At 59.0% G+C, this 7633-nt stretch overlaps 1 long non-coding RNA gene across 1 annotated transcript; it reads right to left on the reverse strand.

The window, feature by feature from the left end:
* Window positions 1-3249: 3249 nt before the first annotated feature.
* On the reverse strand, window positions 3250-4702 carry LOC122901888. The gene is made up of 3 exons (XR_006383699.1): window positions 4466-4702; window positions 3998-4068; window positions 3250-3472 (listed from the first exon to the last, which is right to left on the reverse strand). It is a non-coding gene; the product is annotated as an uncharacterized LOC122901888 (long non-coding RNA).
* Between the last annotated feature and the right edge of the window lie 2931 nt (window positions 4703-7633).

Consider the following 7633-nt stretch of genomic DNA (forward strand, 5'->3'; position numbering starts at 1 on the left):
CTGTATCCGCGTCCCGTGGCTGCTGTCGCAACATGCCCCCCATCCCCCCACAGCTGGGGGCTTAATACAGAAGAAATTTACCCTCGAAAAGCTCCGGAGGCCAGAAGTCCAAAATCAGGGTGTCGCCATCATTGGTTCCTTCCATGACCCCGAAGCAGTGTCTGTTCTCCTGTCTCCCTCCAGGCTTCCAGGGGCTCTGGCCATCCCTGGTGTCTGCTGACCGGTAGATGCGTGTCCTGGCCTGCACTGTCACCACCTGGCCGTCTGCCGGGTCGCCGGCTCTCTCCTTCTCTTCTTCTTCGAGCACCGGTCACTGGGGGCTCCTGGGTGTCTCGGTTGGTTAAACGTCTGACTCTTGGTTTCAGCTCGGGTCCTGATCTCAGGGTTGCGGGATGAAGCCCCACATTGGGCTCCCGCTCAGCGGGGAGTCTGCGTGACATTCTTGCTGTCCGTTCTCGCTGGCCCCGTCCCAAAATCCAGTATGACCTTATTTTGACTAATTACATCTTCAAAGACCCTCTTTTAAACAAGATTACATTCTGAGGTTCTGGGAGGACGTGGATGTGTGGGGATCCTACTGGGGATACTACTGAACCCCGTGCAGGGTCACGCAGCCCTGAGCGGAGGTGTCGGCCCGCCCAGCTCTGCGACCTCATCGTCCTCACCCCCAGCAACAGTGTGACGGTGTGTGTCGGTTCCCGCAGACGCTCTCAGGTGCCCGCTGTAACTCCGATACTGTCCCCGTCCGCGCTCAGGAGCAGAAGCGTGAACAACACACCACACCGTCGCGCCATGCGTGATGCACGTGCACAAGGAGCCCTAACTTCTGTCGTTAGAGGCAGCAGCAGCCAGCGACGAGGCCGCACGTTTGGGACCAAGGCTTCCCATAACCCGGGAGGGGAAGGCCGAACCCGCAAATAGTTCGCAGCTGCGGTTACAACCGAACACAGCCCTTCGTGTGCGCGTGTGTGAGAGCGTGCGGGGCGCGGGACGGAGGGTGAGTCGAGGCCCTGGTTGGGGCCCCCGGAGGAGCCCGTCCTCACAGCGAGGCTGTCTCTAGGGTGACACCAGGTGCGTTGGCAACAGCGGGGAAAAGGCAGGGCTGAATCCCTGCACCAATCTCTCCCCCGGCCGGGCACCGTCTCGCAGACAGAGTGACCTCTAAAGTTCGCTGAATTCGTGAGACTCAGCTAGACATTTGTCAAGGCTCATTACACACAGGAGTGGTAACTCCAGCTTTCTGAGAGGGACAGACGGACTCTAAACCTTAACTTCCCTTGCCCCTTTGTCCGGCGACTCGGCTGGACTCGCCCGCTGGTTCCCAGGGATCCCGGAATGCGGCGCCTCAGAACCAGCCGCCGGTCTGCCGAAAGCGCGGTGTCCAGGCCCCCAACCACACCTGTGGGACGGCAGCTCTGGCACAGACTCCAGAATCTTCTTTTTAAATACCACACCTTGCGATCCCTGCACATTCCCCAAAGCCAGACAGGCCGCCGGGCCTGACAGGAGGAGCCAGCAGGGAGGTCCAGGGCCCCACAAGGTTTTTTCTATTTATCACCACACATAGACTTAAAATAATCACAGGTCTCTGGTGTGTCTTCTCTCCTAGCTCCTTAAATCTGTAAGTCCGGCGGCGTTTGCATTTCCGTATCTGTTACAGGGAAGTTCTGACATTTCCCTGCAGCTCTAGGACTCACTGTCCAGTGCGGTGGCCACTAGCCCTGAGTAGTTATTTAGATTTAAATGAATGAAAGTTAAATACAACTTAACATGCAGTTCCTGGGTTGCACTAGCCACGTCTCGGCTCCGTACAGGACTTTGCGTCCCTGCAGAAAGTTCTTCTGACCCAGCAAGGCTCTGGAGGCCTGTTTGCCGATGCTGGCTGCCCATAGGAGTCCCCTGGAGAGATTCCAAAACCCCAGTGCCCAGGTTGTACCCAGGCCAATTTAATCGTGACCTCTAGGGACGGGACTCAGCAATTTCTAGAGGTAGCTTGCACCAGAATCACTGGCGGGATTGTTGAAGCAGAGATTGCTCGGGGTGGGGGCACGGTGGGGGAGGCTCCAGCCCCAGAATTTCCAATTCAGTAAGTCTAGGTTGAGATGGGAGAATATGCATTTCTGACAAGTTCTGAGGTGCAGGCTTTGCGATCTGCGCCTCAGAAGGAAGGTCACTCAGGAGAGCATCTGCCTGTCCACAGAGCACCACGCTGTCCACCACAGTCCCCCCGCAGCCCCCCAGCAGCACCCCCGCATACCCCCATACGGCAAGGAACAGCAGAAAGCAAGAGCCCTGTTCCTGGAACAGGGGAAAGGCTCTGGAAGGCATTAGAACTATCCAAGGCAGAGACCCAACACACAACATAAAAGGAAAGTTCTCTTTTTCTCCCAACTCCTCCCTGATTTTTTCTTTTACATCCCGGTTCCCAAGTCCCTGAGGTGCCGCCCATGGCTGCCCCTCCCACCCGGCTTGGCTCCCACGATGAATGGGAAGGAGCCACGGGCCCCTCCCAGATGCTCCCGCCACTGCTAGGGGGGGAAATCCCACGAGAGTCCCCCGTCCTGCTATCTGTCTCTCGGTCCCCAACAAAAGCAAAGATCCAGAAGGGTTCCACCTGTAAGCCCAGCGTGGTGCCGCCTGAAACTTCCGGATGCCAGAGCCCCATGTGTGCTATTTCACTCTCACACATCTAGACTTACGACGAGAGCCCCCCAAAGGGACGAGACCCGGACAGCCTGCACCGGCCTCTGTCATCAGCCCTGCACCACCTTGGTTCTGGTCAAGGGGTCGTCCTAACAGTCACGACACATAGATTTCCTCCTCCTTGCTCTTTTTATTTGTCTCATGTCTGATCTGAAGCTGCTCTTCATGCCAAGTGTATAAGAGCATTTATAAGGTACAAGAGTTCATTCCTCACTTAGCCTGTATTTTCCACTTTAAAAAAATGCAGTTGCGTCACCTGGGGTCCATCACTGTGCCTCAAAGAAAGGAGCGATGTTTGCTTCTTGGACTTGCTGGATTCCACTAACTCTAAATCTTAAATGTTATTTTGAGGCACAAAAAAATCTTCCCTCTTTCTTTCTTTCTTCCCTTTTTTTTTTTTTTTTTGAGATTTTATTTATTTATTTGACAGGCAGAGATCACAGGTAGATGGAGAGGCAGGCAGAGAGAGAGGAGGAAGCAGGCTCCCAGCTGAGCAGAGAGCCGGATGCGGGGCTCGATCCCAGGACCCTGAGATCATGACCGGAGCCGGAGGCAGCGGCTTTAACCCACTGAGCCACCCAGGTGCCCCCCTCTTTCTTAATCTCTCATTTTAAATTGCTATATTAGAGCACAATGTGAGTACACCGGATCGCACCATGAGCCAGAAGGAAACCCGATGGGTCCAGGTCGGGTGCTGCCCGGAGTCCGGCAACGCCGGCGAGCACAGGTTCGGCTCATTGGTCTGTTTGGATGACTTTCCGGACGGTAACTGTTAAAAACATAAAGAAAAAAATTATTAAAGCGCAGCACCACCGCCCTTCAGGCCAACGGATGTGCCCATCCACAGTTACTCTTCCCGTTCAGAACCGCATTCATGTCACAGAATAATGTATCTAAGTCTCTCCCTCCTGCCCCGGGGATTTCAGTTTCGGATCAGATGATGCTTCTCCTCTGCACTTGAGGTCAAGCAGGAGGAGATTCCTTTTCCCCTGGAAAGGGATCCTGGACTCTGGGCACATTGTAGTTCCTCTTTCATTTCCAAGCACTACTGCGACATTTATAAATGTAATCCCCTAATTTGGTGAGGAAACCCAGCCCCCCATCTCTAAGGCTCTGCCTTCAGTGCAACAAAGCCGGCAGGTCAGACCGCAAGCAGGGGGGTTTCTGACTCCCCAGACCTTTGACCACCCTCTCTCCCCTGGGCTGCAGCTTTTCAGCTAGGAAGTTAAAGAGAAGAAAAGCACAATATTTAAAATTCAATCACAAGTGTGCCCGTGCGTCATTAAAGGCAGACCTTTGTCCTGTTGCTTTCTGGACTTTGAATGTGGATTCTTCTTCTTGAGATTACTGTTGTACTTCGTTCTCCTGGAAAAAAGGAAAAGCTTTAAGCACCCTAAAATGAGGCTTTCACCTGATCCTAATTTTCTTCTTAGTTATAAAGGCTATTGTTTGTTCGAACAAAGAGGGATGGGAGCTCTTAGTAGCTGTTTACATGACAGGAATGAGGGCACGGAGGGAGGAGGGGAGAGAGCCTTCACCATTAAGGAGCAGGGACTTGGATTATCGCAGACAGACAAGCCCTGGATGGAAAGGGGGCACTGGATTTTCTTATTCTTTCCCTGCAACAAGACACTATACTTATCATCTGTTAACCACCAATAACATGTTTTAGACAACTCTAGGTTAGTGTTAAAATTTAGATTAAACAAGCAGTTGGAGTCTGATTTTTAAAACAACAACAACAACAACAACAACAACAAACCTTCCTAGAAGTCCACGCTGGCGGGCTCGCAGTCACGCCACCATTTTGTGCGGAGCAGAGACGCCCACAGGCAGCACACAGGCCCGAGGTGCCCATCGGCCACGTGGGTCCGAGTCCCCCAGGGAATCCTGGCCTTTTGGGAGCCCGCAGAGCCTGACGCGACACAGGCCTGCAGGAAACATTTGCGGGACAAAGGCTGAATGAATTTCACTCTAACTGAACATGACGCCTTTGTACCCGCAGAATTCACTCTCCTTTCAGTGGCTTGAAGTTTTGCTGAAACGGGTCTTCGGAAATCTCGGAGCAGAAAGGTTTCCAGCGCTTCAGAACTCGCTGGAAACCTCTGCAGTCAGAGCAGGAAACCCAGGTAAGCCCTAGGCTCCTAGCCTTAGTCAGAGTATTTCTATTTTTAAAGAGATGAGCCATGGGTGTGATAAGGAACCCTGATCTCATGTGATAGATACTCGCCTGCTACCCACTAATTGGACGTTAGACCCGATCCTGTGTTTGTTTCAAATTCAGAGCACAGGAGACAGCAGTCAACAGTGTGTTTTTAATCTCTGGGGGAAAAACTCAGAAATGGGAGGGGAGAGTAGAGCGTGCAGATTAAACGGGACGCAGGGGCTTGTTTTTAACTTCACAGATAATCAGAGTATCCAGTGAAGGCGTAACTTGTCAGCCGGAGGTTACTCGATTGTCCCCTGAACCAGCGAAGGGGGCTGTGGCCCTCATTCCGTTCACCAGGGAACGCGTGTTGACCATCCGAGCGCCCTCACGGAAAGGCACACAATTTTCAGCCGGGAAACACTAACACGGCGCGTTCCCGTGTATTTGGCTAGAACAGAACACGCTGAGGGCCCTTTTCCTCCCGGTGGAAGCCCTGATTTCTCCGGCTCCTGAAGGGCCTCCAGGAAGGACTAGCGCATCTCACGTCGGCAGTTTCAGGAGCAAATCGCGCTGCGCACGTTGTCCTGAGTGCGGGGACTCTGCGGGGTCCTCCCTCGTGACCTCACTCAGCGGCTTTTCTCATAGGACAGTTTTCCGTTACAGGTGCGCGGCCGAGGATGCCCTGGGCAGGGCGGCTAATGCTGTGACTGCACCTGCCTGCTCCCTGAGCGCCCCGGGGTGCTGGGTGCGGGGTGCTGGGTGCGGGGTGCTGGCCGGGGCGGGGCCCTCCAGAAGGGGCTGCAGAGAGGACGGTCCCGGCGCGGAGACCCAGGCCCACCTTTCCCGGGCCACCTCGAGCTGGGAGGGCGCGGCTTTCTCCGGGACGCACAGTCCCTGGGCGAGCCCCCGCCTCCACGCTGCCCTCCAGGGAGGGTCGGCAGGCTGTGCGCGCCGGCCGGCGGGCGGAGGGCGCCGCACCGGGGGCTGGGCGCGGGCCGGGCCGGGCGCCCACGAGCGCCTGTGCCGCATCCCGGCACCCAAGGGCTTAGGTCGCGCTCAGACGTCGTGTTGGAAAAGGGAAAACCGGGCGCGTCGCGTGCCGTCGCGCCCGCCGCTCCTCGGCCTGTCGCCGCGAAAGGTTTCCGGGTCGCGAGGCGTCCCAGAGCCCCGGAGGGCGCCGCACTCTGCCGACCGCACCCCCCGCCGCGGCGCCGCCCCCCGCCGGCAGGGGGCGCCGCGACCCCCCGCCGAGACAAAGGCCGCGGCGCAGTGGGGCGTGGAGGCCGCCCGGAGCGGGGCCGCTCGGGAGGGGGTGGGGCGCGGCGCTGGGGCCTCGGGGGCCCCGCCCCGCCCCGCCCCGCCCCGCGAGCCCAGAGGCCGCCGAGGGCCGACCGCCTGCCGGCGCCGCCCCCTTCCCCGGGGAGGAGGAGTCGAGCGCGGCTCCCAAGCTCCGCATTGTCCCGGGGACGCGTCCCCGCGCCCGCGCGCCGCCGTCCTCCTGGCCCCCCGCGCCCCCGGCCCCCCACGCCCCCGGGCCCCCCGCTCGGCAGCCCTGCCCGGCGCCCGCGTCTTCTCCGCGGCCCCTGCGGGAGGACAAACCGGAAAGTCCTGAGCGCGGCGCTTCGCTGCGACGCCGTCCGCCCCCGCGGGCCCCCGTCGCGGCGACTCCCGGGCGGTGACCTCATTCCGCGCCCCGAGGTGCGCCCGCCGCAGCCCTGCCCGCCGCTCCTGGGCCTCGCCCGCTGTTGGCGCGACGGCGCGGGCCTCCGGGTCACGCTGCCGTTCCGGGCCCGAGACCATCGCGGCGCCGCCGTCGCTGCGGCCCCAGCCCTGCGACCTCCCCGCGCGGGGCTCCGCTCCCTCCGTCCCCGCACGCGCCGCTGCGGCCCGTCACCCGCAGGTCCCGACGCTGCCCGGAGGTGGGAGCCGAGTGAGGCCCGAGAGGCCCGTTAAGGGGCGCGGCGCGGGGGCCAGGAGTCCCGGCCTGTCCCCGCCGGGTCGCGCTCCGACGCCCGCGGCCCCCCAGCGAGCCCGGGTCACAGGGCAGCCCAGGCCCCCGCGGGGCCGCACCTGCGCGCACCGGAGACCGCTCCGGCCCTTTGCCGGCCTTTGTCAAGGGCCCGCAGCCTCTGCCCGTTTCCTCCAGATCTCCCCGTCCAGGGACCCTCGCTCAGGTCCTCCCTAACGGAAGGCTGGGGGAGGGAAAGAAGAAAAGGCAAGTTTGGGAGTTAGATTTCCTGTGTCTGGGCGGTGCGTTTCAACAGAAATCCAGAAGGCGAAGAGGAGCCGAGCACAGGCCTCTGCGCACCCCTCCTCTCCCTACCCAGGCTGCCAACTCCTCCTCCTCCTCCTCCTCCTCCTCCTCCTCCTCCTCCTCCCAGCCAGGGCTGGGATGATCTGAGCTCTGGGATGATGACATCTGCATTGGATACATTTTCTTTTTCTTTTAGGATAAAAGTTTTATTTCAGAGAGAAGCACAAAGCCACCTCTGTCTTGAACAGACCAGGGTTTCTCCAGGGCTCAAGGACCGTCCAGAGGGAAACAAAAAGGCATTAGCTCCTGATTAAGAGAAGTCCAGGGCCAGGCCGCGGGAGCTCCAGCACTCCGGCCCTGTGGCACCCCAGGGCCTGGGCTCACCGTCTCCACAGAGAATCCTTCTCTCTCAGGCCCTGTGACTCTTAGGAACTCAGCCCAGGACCTGAGCCCGCCCCTCCCCCACCCAGTCATCCCTGAGGGGCAGGACTTGGTTGTGCCTCACTGAGACACTGAGGGGCACACGG

The sequence above is a fragment of the Neovison vison genome, chromosome 3, assembly GCF_020171115.1.
Source record: "Neovison vison isolate M4711 chromosome 3, ASM_NN_V1, whole genome shotgun sequence".
NCBI lineage: Eukaryota > Metazoa > Chordata > Mammalia > Carnivora > Mustelidae > Neogale > Neogale vison.